We start from the raw sequence: 12,610 nt of genomic DNA, 5'->3' as shown, positions 1-12,610 counted from the left end.
CCTGGTTCGGGAAGATCCTTGGGAGAAGGGAATAACAACCCACTCCAGTATTCTTGCCTGGGAAATCCCATAGACAGAGGAAGCTGGCAGGCTATAGCCCATGAGGTCGCAAGAGTTGGACATGACTGAGTGACTAACACACACACACCCCTTGTAGCTTCATGGACTAATTATAGGATAGAAATCCTGTTTGCTCTATGGACAATGTGTCTCTCTCTGAAGTGTCTTACTTATGTATAAAGACTACCCTGAATTATAGCCAACTCTCTAAAGCAGATATCTTAAATCTGAAATTGTTACCTTATTGATTATATCCTCGTAAAAGCCTGAGGATGTTCACTTCAGTTCAGTCGCTCAATTGTATCCAACTCTTTATGACCCCATGGACTGCAGCATGCCAGGCCTCCCTGTCCATCACCAACTCCCGGAGTTTACTCAAACTCATGTCCATTGAGTCAGTGATGCCATCCAACCATCTCATCCTCTGTCGTCCCCTTCTCCTCCTGCCTGCAATCTTTCCCAGCATCAGGGTCTTTTCCAATGAGTCAATTCTTCCCATCAGGTGGCCAAAATATTGAAGTTTCAGCTTCAACATCAGTCCTTCCAGTGAATATTCAGGATTGATTTCCTTTAGGATGGACTGGTTGGATCTCCTTGCAGTCCAAGGGACTCTCAAGAGCCTTCTCCAACACCACAGTTCAAAAGCATCAATTCTTCGGCGCTCAGCTTTCTTCATAGTCCAACTCTCACATCCATACATGACCACTGGAAAAACCATAGCCTTGACTAGAAGGACCTTTGTTGGCAAAGTAATGTCTCTGATTTTTAACATGCTGTCTAGGTTGGTCATAACTTTCCTTCCAAGGAGTAAGCGTCTTTTAATTTCATGGCTGAGGATGTTGGAAGGGTTCAGATTGTAGGGTTCAGGGTGAAGGGTGAGACAGTGATTTTACCTTCCACTATACCTGCTTTTTGCAACATCCCTCCTCTCTCTTAATTTTGGACTGAGCATTAAAAGATATCTCATTTCTGAGGAAATCAAGGGATACACATACACAAACACCTCAATCTGCATTTGACATGTTTGGCAAAAATGCCTCCTCATTCTTTCACCTTTGATCTGCAAATAATAGTTTTTTTTAAAAAAGATTTTAGACGTCACTCACAGGGGAAGGTGACATTTGCTCAAAATTATTGAGTTCAGCCCTGCTCAAGGGTTGTGAGAAGAGCAGGGACAGGCTTGGGGAGCCAGTCCCGGACTGCCTCCACACCAAATGCAGCAGAAAGCTACTTGTACAAGCAAAGAACACCTAAGTAACTTTACAAACAAAGGAGAAAGTTTAAGTGATTTTGTCTTGGTGCCCTGCTGAATGTGCTTCCTGATGGACAGGACTGGGGCTAGGCAGCCCTCTTCAACAGTTCTATTTTTTCCCTTTTCTCTTATTCTGACCCCTTTGGCTATCACTTCTACTATGGGGAAGATAAAAAATTAAAAAAAATAAACATATTTATAAAAACATCTACTTCCCCAAGCTAAAAATTAAGAAATACTACCACCAACAAACTACCCACCCCCAAATAAAATACAGATATATCCCAGGGTTAATTTTTCTTTCCTTAAAAAGAATTCAACCCCAAAGCCCAGTCAACAATTCCCTAAAGTAGCAGAACCTCCCTGTGAAGTAGATATCTAAGAACTGTCATGTTCTTTTAGATAGTACCCACATAAACACACTCAGTACAGTAGAGACGTAAGCAAGTAGGTAATACAGTATGTTCAATCCTGAATCTGTTTTAAGCCTGTGTGCCTATATTCTAACATTTATAAATTCTCAATGTTATAAAAATCAGAGCTAATACTCTTGCAAGTAATGAATAACTTGCAAGTAATGAGTCAGTTAATATAGAATGCCCCTGGGACATTTACGATTCTCTGAGTTTAGCAACTTGATCTGTGACTTTGCCTATGATTCCTGTGACTCCATCCTTGTGATCAATTACGTTGTTGTAGAGAATGTTTAAACAGGCAGAAGTTGAGATTGCTCCAAGGTCGTCTCTAATTTGGAAGTGTTTGGATAGGATTGATGAATGTGTTGTCACCGTGTGTGAAACTCAACTCAAAGCTTGACAATTACTTTCTTTTTGTTTGTTATCTTTCTTTTTCCTGATGTTGATGCCAGAGCTCTCTATTAAAGTTTTCAAGTTGCTGCTAGAGTTATAAGGTTTTCAAAAATTTTTTATTTTATATGGAAGCATAGTTGATTAATAATGTTGTTTTAGTTTAAGGTATAGAGCAAAGTGATCTAGTTATCAAATCAGATCAGATCAGATCAGTCGCTCAGTCGTGTCTGACTCTTTGTGACCCCATGAATCCAGCACGCCAGGCCTCCCTGTCCATCACCAACTCCCGGAGTTCACTGAGACTCACATCCATTGAGTCAGTGATGCCATCCAGCCATCTCATCCTCTGTCGTCCCCTTCTCCTCCTGCCCCCAATCCCTCCCAGCATCAGAGTCTTTTCCAATGAGTCCACTCTTCGCATGAGGTGGCCAAAGTACTGGAGTTTCAGCTTTAGCATCATTCCTTCCAAAGAAATCCCAGGGCTGATCTAGTTATATAAGTATCTATTCTTTTAAAAGTCCTTTTTCCATTTAGGTTATTACAGAACATTGAGCAGCATTCCCTGTGCAATACCATGAGTTTGAATCCATAATCATAAAAGTCACAGCATAACACTTCATGTTGTTAAATGGCTCAATGCCTCTTCCCCACTGTTTCACCCCAGCATTAGGCTGAAAACCTTTAGTATTTTTAATATTTTTGTGTTTACTTCCTGTATAGTTTCTTCTGGAACCCTCAAAAGATATGTATCCAGAGTTAAATTGGCTATCTACCTAGGATCGTTTAAGACCACCAAAGAAACAGAAGTTTATAAATATAGTTGGGTGGATAAACCTGTAAAAATACTTTAACATTTAGCCAAAGCCCACATCTACTTGCACTGAGAGGTGAGGGATTCCTGAAGGTTAGATTTTTGGTGGAAGGAACTGTCTTGTATTATATGTCTTACCCCCAGCACAGAACTTGACACAGTTAGGTTTCAATAAGTGTTGGTTGACTCCTTTATGCCCATGATGTTTTGGTTACACCCGAAAAGTTTTACAGAGTCCAGTGAACCTTTGTTGCTCTACATGCTCATCAGTATTTGGTATTTTTTGACTTTTAAATTGTAGTTAGTTTGCGGGGGAGGTATGGTTTTAATTTGCATTTCCCTGGTGACTACTGAGGTTAAGGAATTTTTTTCACGTTTACTGGAAAATCATATTTCTTATTTTATTATGTGTGTGTTCAAGTCTCTTACCCATGTTTTTACTGGATTTTCTTTTATCATTTGTATGAGTTCTTTACATATTCTAAATATGAGTCTTTTGTTATATGTATTTCAAGTATTTCCCCGCTTTGACTTCTTCTGATGAACGGATCTTACATTTAATGCTGTTTAACTTATTAATGGTTAATCTTTCTTGTTTTCTGCTTTTGAAATCATTCCTTACCCCAGTGAAATGCAGGTGTTCTTTTATGTTAACCTTTTATGTTATCGCTTTGTCTAAGATTGACCTTTTTGTGTCTGATATGGGAGAGGAGTCGTTACTCCTCCCACACATACCTATTTGCTTCAACAGCATTTACTTTAAAGAACATCCTTTCTCCACTTCTCTGTAGTCATAAATGAAGCTTCTTTCTGGGTTTTCTATTTTATTTCATTAGTCTATTCGTCTATCCTTTGTATCAGTTCCACCCTGTCTTAATCACTGTAGCTTATATTAAGTCATGATATCCAGTAGAGCAAGTCTATTCACCGTGTTTGTTTCTTCAGCCACGTGTTAGCTATTCCCAGACCCTTGCACTTCCACATTTAAACTTAGATTCCACCTGTGAAATTACTGACTGACACATGTACCTTCTTTTGGGATTTGGAGTCCATTGACTGAAAATTAATATGGGAGTAATCATATCTTCCTGAAACTAGGTCTTTTAATCTATGAACATTTACACATCCCTCCATTTTTTTGAGTTTAAAAAATTTCACTCAGGCTTCCCTGGTGGTTCAGTGGTGAAGAATCTGCCTGCCAATGCAGGAGACATGGGTTCAGTCCCTGATCTGGGAAGATCCCACATGCCAAGGAGTTACAAAGCCTGTGGGTCACAACTGACAAAGCCTGGGGGCCACAAGTGCTGAGCCCATTGCTACAACTACTGAAGCCCTTGCGCCCTAGAGCCTGTGTTCTGCAACTGCAATGAGAAGCCTGCACATCGCAACTAGAGAGTAGCCCCCACTTGCCACAGCTATAGAAAAGCCCTCGCAGTCATGAAGACCCAGCACTGCAAAAAATAAATAAATAAAATTATTTAAAATTTTTAAATAAAATAAAAAATTTAAAAATTTCACTCAATGTTTTATTATTTCCAGTATGTGGGTTTTGCACAATCTTTGTCAGATTTGTTGCTAGGTATTTGAAATTTTTTATTCAACTATAAAATGTAGTTTAAAAAATTTTTATCTTATAGTTCTTTGCTGATATAGAAATATGATTAGTATTTCTATATATTGACCAACTCCTTGGAAAAGACCCTGAGGCTGGGAAAGATTGAAGGCAAAAGGAGAAGAGGGAGGCAGAGGATGAGGTGGTTAGATAGCATCACTGACTCAATGGACACGAATTTGAGCATCTCCTGGATATAGTGAAGGACAGGGAAGCCTGACATGCTGCAGTCCACGGGGTCACAAAGAGTCGGACACAACTTAGCGACTGAACAACAACAATATTGGCCTATTTCTAGCAACTTTGCTAATCCTAATAATTTTTCAGATTTTTATGTATGCAGTCATATCTAAGAATGTTCAAAATTACATTTCTATTTTGCTAATCTTTATGTTTTTGTTTCTATTTATTGCCTTACTGAACTGGCTGGGTTTTCTAGTACAGCGTAGTGTTAAAAGAAGTAGTGGTAGTAGTGGGTATTCTTTTCTTGTTTTAATCTCAGAGGGAGCATTCTCATTCCTTCATCATTAGATGTGATGTTTACCATAGATATTTCATAGATATTTGTTATCTAATCTATTCTTTTTTTTTTAATTTAATTTTATTTTATTTTTAAACTTTACAATATTGTATTGGTTTTGCCAGATATTTAAATGAATCCACCACAGGTATACCTGTGTTCCCCATCCTGAACCCTCCTCCCTCCTCCCACCCCATACCCTCCCTCTGGGTCATCCCAATGCACCAGCCCCAAGCATCCAGTATCGTGCATCGAACCTGGACTGGCGACTCGTTTCATACATGATATTATATAGGTTTCAATGCCATTCTCCCAAATCTCCCCACCCTCTCCCTCTCCCACAGAGTCCATAAGACTGATCTATACATCAGTGTCTCTTTTGTTGTGTCGTACACAGGGTTACTGTTACCATCTTTCTAAATTCCATATATATGTGTTAGTATACTGTATTGGTGTTTTTCTTTCTGGCTTACTTCACTCTGTATAATAGGCTCCAGTTTCATCCACCTCATTAGAACTGATTCAAATGTATTCTTTAAAAATATGGAATGCTTCACGAATTTGCGTGTCATCCTTGCGCAGGGGCCATGCTAATCTTCTCTGTATCATTCCAATTTTAGTATATGTGCTGCCGAAGCGAGCACTATCTAATCTATTCCTATTTTCCTAAGATTAAAAAACTATAAATGATGTTGAGGTATAGGTACTTTTTTCCTACATTTTTTAGATGATTTGATTTTTTCTTGTTAATATGGCAAAATATTGATTTTCTAGTGTTACACTACCTTTACATTCTTTGAACAAAACCAAATTGGTCATAATCTATATATCTTTACTATATCAAGAATTATTTTTGGTTTATTAATATCCTGTTTAGGGTTTCTTGCCTGGAGAATCCCAGGGACGGGGGAGCCTGGTGGGCTGCCGTCTATGGGGGTCACACAGTGTCGGACACGACTGACACGACTTAGCAGCAGCAGCAGGGTTTGTTGCATCTATGTTAATAAGTGAGAATGGGCTATAATTTACTTCTCTCATTATATCCTTAAGTTTTAATATCAGTAATATGCTAACCATATAAAATTAATTAGAAAGTGTTTCCATCTCATACTTTTCTGGAAGAGTTAGTGTAAGATTAATGTATCTTCTTTAAATACTTGGTAGAATTTATGATTGAAGGCATTTGTACCTGAAGTTTTCTTTTGTGAAAAAGTTTTAAAATTACAGATTTATTTTATTGCTATAGAAAAATCACATTTTAAAACCTCCCCCAGCAACATCTGATCTTTTTAACTGTCTCCATTGTTTTACCTGTTCCAGAATGTCATATAGTTAGAATTACACAGTATGTAGCATTTACAGACTGACTTCTTTCACCTAGTAATATGCACTTAAGTTTCCTCCGTGTCTTTTCATGGTTTGACAGCTCATTTTTTTTTTATGGTGTTAAATAATATTCTGTTGTCTGAATATACCACAGTTTGTCCATTCACCTGTGAAGGACATGGTTGCTTTCAAGTTTTGGCAGTTATGAATAAAACTGATATTTACATCACGTGCAGGTTTTTGTGTGAAAATAAGTTTTCAACAGCTTTGGATAGACACCAATATATGTGATTGATGGGCTGTACATTCAGTTTTGTAAGAAGTCAGAAAACTGTCTTCCAAAGTGGCTGTACCATTTTTGCATTCCCACCAGTAATGAATGAGCGTCCTCGGCGCTTCACATCCTTGCTAGCACTTGGTGTTGTAAGTGTTCTGGATTCTGGCCATTCTAACAGGTGTCTCATTGTTGTTTTATTTCCCTGAAGACATATGATACAGAGCATCTTTTCCTATGCTTATTTGCTGTCAGTATATCTTCTTGGGTGGAGTCTTTCTTGTTGGAGGACAGAGGGAAAGAAAAGTGCCCACTGAACTGAGAAGGCATCTTGAGACTGAAAAGTGAGGCAAACAGCTCTACATAAGCAGTGAATCAGTTTATTGTAAGATAAGTTATCACAGGGTGGGACTGTCATCCAGCGAACAATGATCTAGAAGCATTTGCAGCTGAACTCTGTCTCCACCAAAGGGCAATTGGGACAATTGTATATTTAACCTAGGGTGGGGGTGGGTGCTTGGAAACAGAACGTGCATTCCTAACCAAGATTTATGAATGGGTAATTAGTCTTATGGGTGCTGGGAATATGTTGTGAAGGTTTTCATTATTGTTTAGAGACTAACAGAGCATAGAGTCCTCTTGGTCCTAATGATTATTATTATTTTTTTTTTTGTTCTTCAATTTTATTTTATTTTTAAACTTTACATAATTGTATTAGTTTTGCCAAATATCAAAATGAATCCGCCACAGGTATACATGTGTTCCCCATCCTGAACCCTCCTCCCTCCTCCCTTCTCCCTCCCCATTCCATCCCTCTGGGTCGTCCCAGTGCACGATACTGGATGCTTGGTCCTAATGATTATTAAACAATATCTATTAACTATAAAGTCCATGATGACAGAGAAGCCATTTACTACACAGAACAGTCCTGGTTAGAATTAGTGGAAAGACAGGAGAAACTGTAAGGGCCCAAGATGGTGTCAGTTATGTATAATAGTTATATATAATAGATGTATAACAGCTATACATCTGTTAGGATCTTTGGACCATTTTTTTCATCAGGTTGTTTGTTTACTTAATGTTGAGTGTTAAGAATTATTGTATATTTTGGATTTGTTGTTGTTTAGTCACTCTCATGTCTGACTCTTTGCGACTCCATGGACTGCAGTACTTCAGGCTTCCCTGTCCTTCACTATCTCCCTGAGTTTGCTTAAACCCATGTCCATTGAGTCGGTGATGCTATCTAACAATCTCACCATCTTTTGCCTCCTTCTCATGCTCTCAATCTTTCCCAGCATCAGAGTCTTTTCCAGTGAGTCAGCTCATTGCATCAGATGGCCAAAGTATTAGAACTTCAGCTTCAGCATCAATCCTTCCAATGAATATTCAGGACTGATTTCCTTTAGGATTGACTGGTTTCATTTCCTTGCTATCCAAGGCACTCTCGAGAATCTTCTTCAACATCACAGTTCAAAGGCATCAATTCTTTGCGCTCAGCCTTTTTTATGGTCCAACTCTCACATCCATACATGACTACTGGAAAAACCATAACTTTGGCTTTATGGACCTTTGTTGGCAAAGTGATGTCTCTGCTTTAATATGCTGTCTAGGTTTGTCACAGTTTTCCTTACAAGGAGCAAACGTTTTATTTTCATGGCTGCAATCACTGTCTGCAGTGATTTTCTAGCCCAAGAAAATAAAATCTGTCACTGTTTCCACTCTTTCTCATCTATTTGCCTTGAGGTGATGGTCCAGATGCCATCATCTTAGTCTTTTTGAAAGTTGAGTTTTAAGCCTGCTTTTTCACTCTCCTCTTTCACCTCCCTCAAGAGGCTCTTTTGTTCGTCTTCACCTTCTGCCATTAGAGTGGTATCATGAGATTCCATCACCTCCACTAGCTGTATTCATAGTAATATTTCCTAAGGCCCACTTGACTTCACATTCCAGAATGTCTGGCTCTAGGTGTGCTAGCATACCATCATGGCTATCCAGGTCATTAAGACCTTTTCTGTTTTTTAAGGTTTTTTTTTTTTTAATTTTATTTTATTTTTAAACTTTACATAATTGTATTAGTTTTGCCAAATATCAAAATGAATCCACCACAGGTTTAAAAATTTGTTTATTTTTAACTGAAAGATAATTACAATACTGTGTTGGCTTCTGCTATCCATCAACGTGGGTCAGCCATAGGTATACATACACACCCTCCCACTTGAGCGTCCCTCTCACCTCCCACCCCATCCCATTCCTTTAGGTTGCCACAGAGCTCTGGTTTGAGTTTCCTGAGTCATACATCAAGTTCCCACTTGTATGGGAACATGTATGTTAGTGTACATGTTTCCATGCTACTTTCTCCATTTGTCCCACCCTCTCCTTTATACCGGCCACCCCCCATGTCCATAAGTCTGTTCTCTACGTCTGTGTCTCCACTGCTGCCCTGAAAAATGGGTTTATTAGTACCGTCTTTCTAGATTACATACATATGCATTAATATAGGGTAATTTGTTTTTCTGTCACTCACTTTGCTCTGTATAATAGGCTCTAGGTTCACGCATCTCATTAGTACTGACTCAAATGCATTCCTTTTTATGGCTGAATAATATTCCATTGTATATATGTACATAGCTTCTTTATCCATTTATCTGTTGACAGACATCTAGGTTGCTTCTATGTACTAGTTATTGTAAATAGTGCTGCAATGGACATTGGGGTACATGTGCCTTTTTCAGCCATGGTTTACTCAGGTAATCAGTGCAGCAGTGGGATTGTTGGGTTATCTGGTAAGTTTATTCCTAGTTTTTAAAAGAAATCTCCATACTGTCTTCTATAGTGGCTGTATCAATTTACATTCCCACCAGCAGTGCAAGAGGGTTCCCTTCTCTCCACTCCCTCTCCAGCATTTATTGTTTGTAGATTGTTTGATGATGGCCATTCTGACCAGTGTGAAGTGATATTTCATTGTAGTTTTGATTTGCATTTCTCTAATAATGAGAAATTTTGAGCATCTTTGCATGTGTTTATTAGCCATCTGGATGTCTTCTTTGAAGAAATGTCTATTTAGGTCTTTTGCCCACTTTTTGATTGGATTGTTTTCTGTTATTGAATTGCATAAGCTGCTTGTATGTTTTGGAAATTAATCCTTTGTCAGATGTTTTATTTGCTATTATTTTCTCCCATTCTGTGGTTGTCTTTTCATCTTGTTCCTTTGCTTTGCTGTGCAAAAGCTTTAAGCTTAATTAGGTCCCACTTGTTTATTTTGGTTGGCTTGTTTTCTGTTATTGAATTGCATAAGCTGCTTGTATATTTTAGAAATTAATCCTTTGTCAGATGTTTTATTTGCTATTATTTTCTCCCATTCTGTTTTATGTTTATTTTGATTGGTTTGTTTTCTGTTATTGAATTGCATAAGCTGCTTATATATTTTGGAAATTAATCCTTTGTCAGATTTTTTTTTTAATTTAATTTTATTTTTTAACTTTACAATATTGTATTGGTTTTGCCATATATCAAAATGAATCTGCCAAAGGTATACATGTGTTTCCCATCCTGAACCCTCCTCCCTCCTCCCTCCCCATACCATCCCTTTGGGTCGTCCCAGTGCACCAGCCCCAAGCATCCAGTATCATGCATCGAATCTCGACTGGTGACTCATTTCATATATGATATTATACATGTTACAATGCCATTCTTATTTGCTATTATTTTCTCCCATTCTGTGGTTGTCTTTTCATCTTGTTCCTTTCCTTTGCTGTGCAAAAGCTTTAAGCTTAATTAGGTCCCACTTGTTTATTTTGGTTTTTATTTCCATTACCCTAGGAAGTGATTCATAGGAAGTCTTGCTGTGATTTATGTCATAGACTGTTCTGCCAATATTTTCCTCTAAGAGTTTTATGGTTTCTGATTTTACCTTTAGGTCTTTAATCCATTTTGAGTTTATGTTTGTGTGTGGTGTTAGGAAGTGTTCTAATTTCATTCTTTTACATATAGCTGTCCAGTTTTTCTAGCACCACTTATTGAAGAGACTGTCTGCCCCATTGTATATTCTTGACTCTTTTGTCAAAGATAAGGTGACCATAGGTGAATGGATTTATCTCTAAGCTTTCTATGTTGTTCCATTGGTCTATATTTCTGTTTTTGTGCCAGTGCCATACTGTCCTGATAACTGTAGCTTTGCAGTATAGTCTGAAGTCACGAAGGTTGATTCCTTCAGCTCCATTCTTCTTTTTCAAGATTGTTTTGGCTATTTAGGTGTTCTGTGTTTCCATATGAATTGTGAGTTTTTTTCCAGTTCTGTGAAAAATACCATTAGTAATTTGATAGGGACCACATTGAATCTGTAGATTGCATTTGGTAATATTATCATTTTTATAATATTGATTCTTCTAACCCAGGAACATGGAACATCTCTCCATCTGTGGAACTTGGAACATTTCTCCATCTGTTTATGTTGTCTTTGATTTCTTTCATCAGTGTCTTATAGTTTTATGTATACAGCTCTTTTGTCACATTCAGTTCAGTTCAGTTCAGTCGCTCAGTCATGTCTTACTCTTTGCAACCCCATGTACTGCAGCACACCAGGCCTCCCTGTCCGTCACCAATTCCCGGAGTTCACCCAGACTCACGTCCATCGAGTCAGTGATGCCATCCAGCCATCTCATCCTCTGTTGTCCCCTTCTCCTCCTGCCTTCAATTTTGCCCAGCATCAGGGTCTTTTCAAATGAGGCAGCTCTTTGCATCAGGTGGCCAAAGTATTGGAGTTTCACCTTCAACATCAGTCCTTCAATGAATATTCAGGACTTATTTCCTTTAGGATGGACTGGTTGGATCTTCTTGCGGTCCAAGGGACTCTCAAGAGTCTTCTCCAATGCCACAGTTCAAAAGCATCAATTCTTCTGCATTCAGCTTTCTTTATAGTCCAACTCTCACATCTATACATGACTACTGGAAAAACCATAGCTTTGACTAGATGGACCTTTGCTGGCAAAGTAATGTCACTGCTTTTGAATATGCTATCTAGGTTGGTCATAACTTTTCTTCTAAGGAGTAAGTGTCTTTCAATTTCATGGGTGCAGTCACCATCTGCAGTGATTTTGGAGCCCCCCAAAATAGTCTCTCACTGTTTCCCCATCTATTTGCCATAAAGTGATGGGACCAGATGCCATGATCTTAGTTTTCTGAATGTTGAGCTTTAACCCAACTTTTTCACTCTCCTCTTTCACTTTTGTCAAGAGGCTCTTTAGTTCTTCTTTGCTTTCTGCCATAAGAGTGGTGTCATCTGCATATCTGAGGTTATTGATATTTCTCCGGGCAATCTTTATTCCAGCTTTGCTTCACCCAGCCCAGCATTTCTCATTATGTACTCTGCATATAACTTAAATAAGCAGGGTGATAATATACAGCCTTGATGTGCTCCTTTCCCAGTTTGGAACCAGTCTGTTGTTCCATGTCCAGTTCTAACTGTTGCTTCCTGACCTGCAAACAGATTTCTCAAGAGGCAGGTCAGGTGGTCTGGTATTCCCATCTCTTTCAGAATTTTCCACAGTTTGTTGTGATCCACACAGTCAAATGCTTTGGCATAGTCACTAAAGCAGAAAAAGATGTTTTTCTGGAACTCTCTTGCTTTTTCGATGATCCAACGGATGTTGGCAATTTAATCTCTGGTTCCTCTGCCTTTTCTAAATCCAGGTTGAACATCTGGAAGTTTATGGTTCATGTACTACTGCAGTCTGGCTTGGAGAATTTTGAGCATCACTTTGCTAGTGTGTAAGATGAGTGCAATTGTGCAGTAGTTTGAACATTCTTTGGCATTGCCTTTCTTTGGGATTGGAATGAAAACTGACCTTTTCATTCCTGTGGCCACTTTTGTCACATTAGGTAGGTTTATTCCTAGGTATTTTATTCTTTCTGTTGCAATGGTAAATGGGAGTGATTCTTTAATTTCTCTTT

At 38.5% G+C, this 12,610-nt stretch overlaps 1 long non-coding RNA gene and 1 other non-coding gene across 2 annotated transcripts in view; one reads left to right on the top strand and one right to left on the bottom strand.

Moving 5' to 3' along the window:
* The window catches only part of LOC123334143, a 42,880-nt gene extending 30,485 nt beyond the window's left edge, over positions 1 to 12,395 (top strand). The window contains exon 3 of the long non-coding RNA XR_006641227.1: positions 12,350 to 12,395. This is a non-coding gene — a long non-coding RNA (uncharacterized LOC123334143). The remainder of the gene's footprint in view (positions 1 to 12,349) is intronic.
* Positions 5,602 to 5,708, bottom strand: LOC112585911. The gene has a single exon (XR_003110478.3). It is a non-coding gene; the product is annotated as a U6 spliceosomal RNA (small nuclear RNA).
* Positions 12,396 to 12,610: the final 215 nt, after the last annotated feature.

This window comes from Bubalus bubalis, chromosome 6, assembly GCF_019923935.1.
Source record: "Bubalus bubalis isolate 160015118507 breed Murrah chromosome 6, NDDB_SH_1, whole genome shotgun sequence".
In the NCBI taxonomy this organism is placed as follows: Eukaryota; Metazoa; Chordata; class Mammalia; order Artiodactyla; family Bovidae; genus Bubalus; species Bubalus bubalis.
Note: the sequence above shows the minus strand (reverse complement) of the source record. Positions and strands in the feature narration are given on the sequence as shown.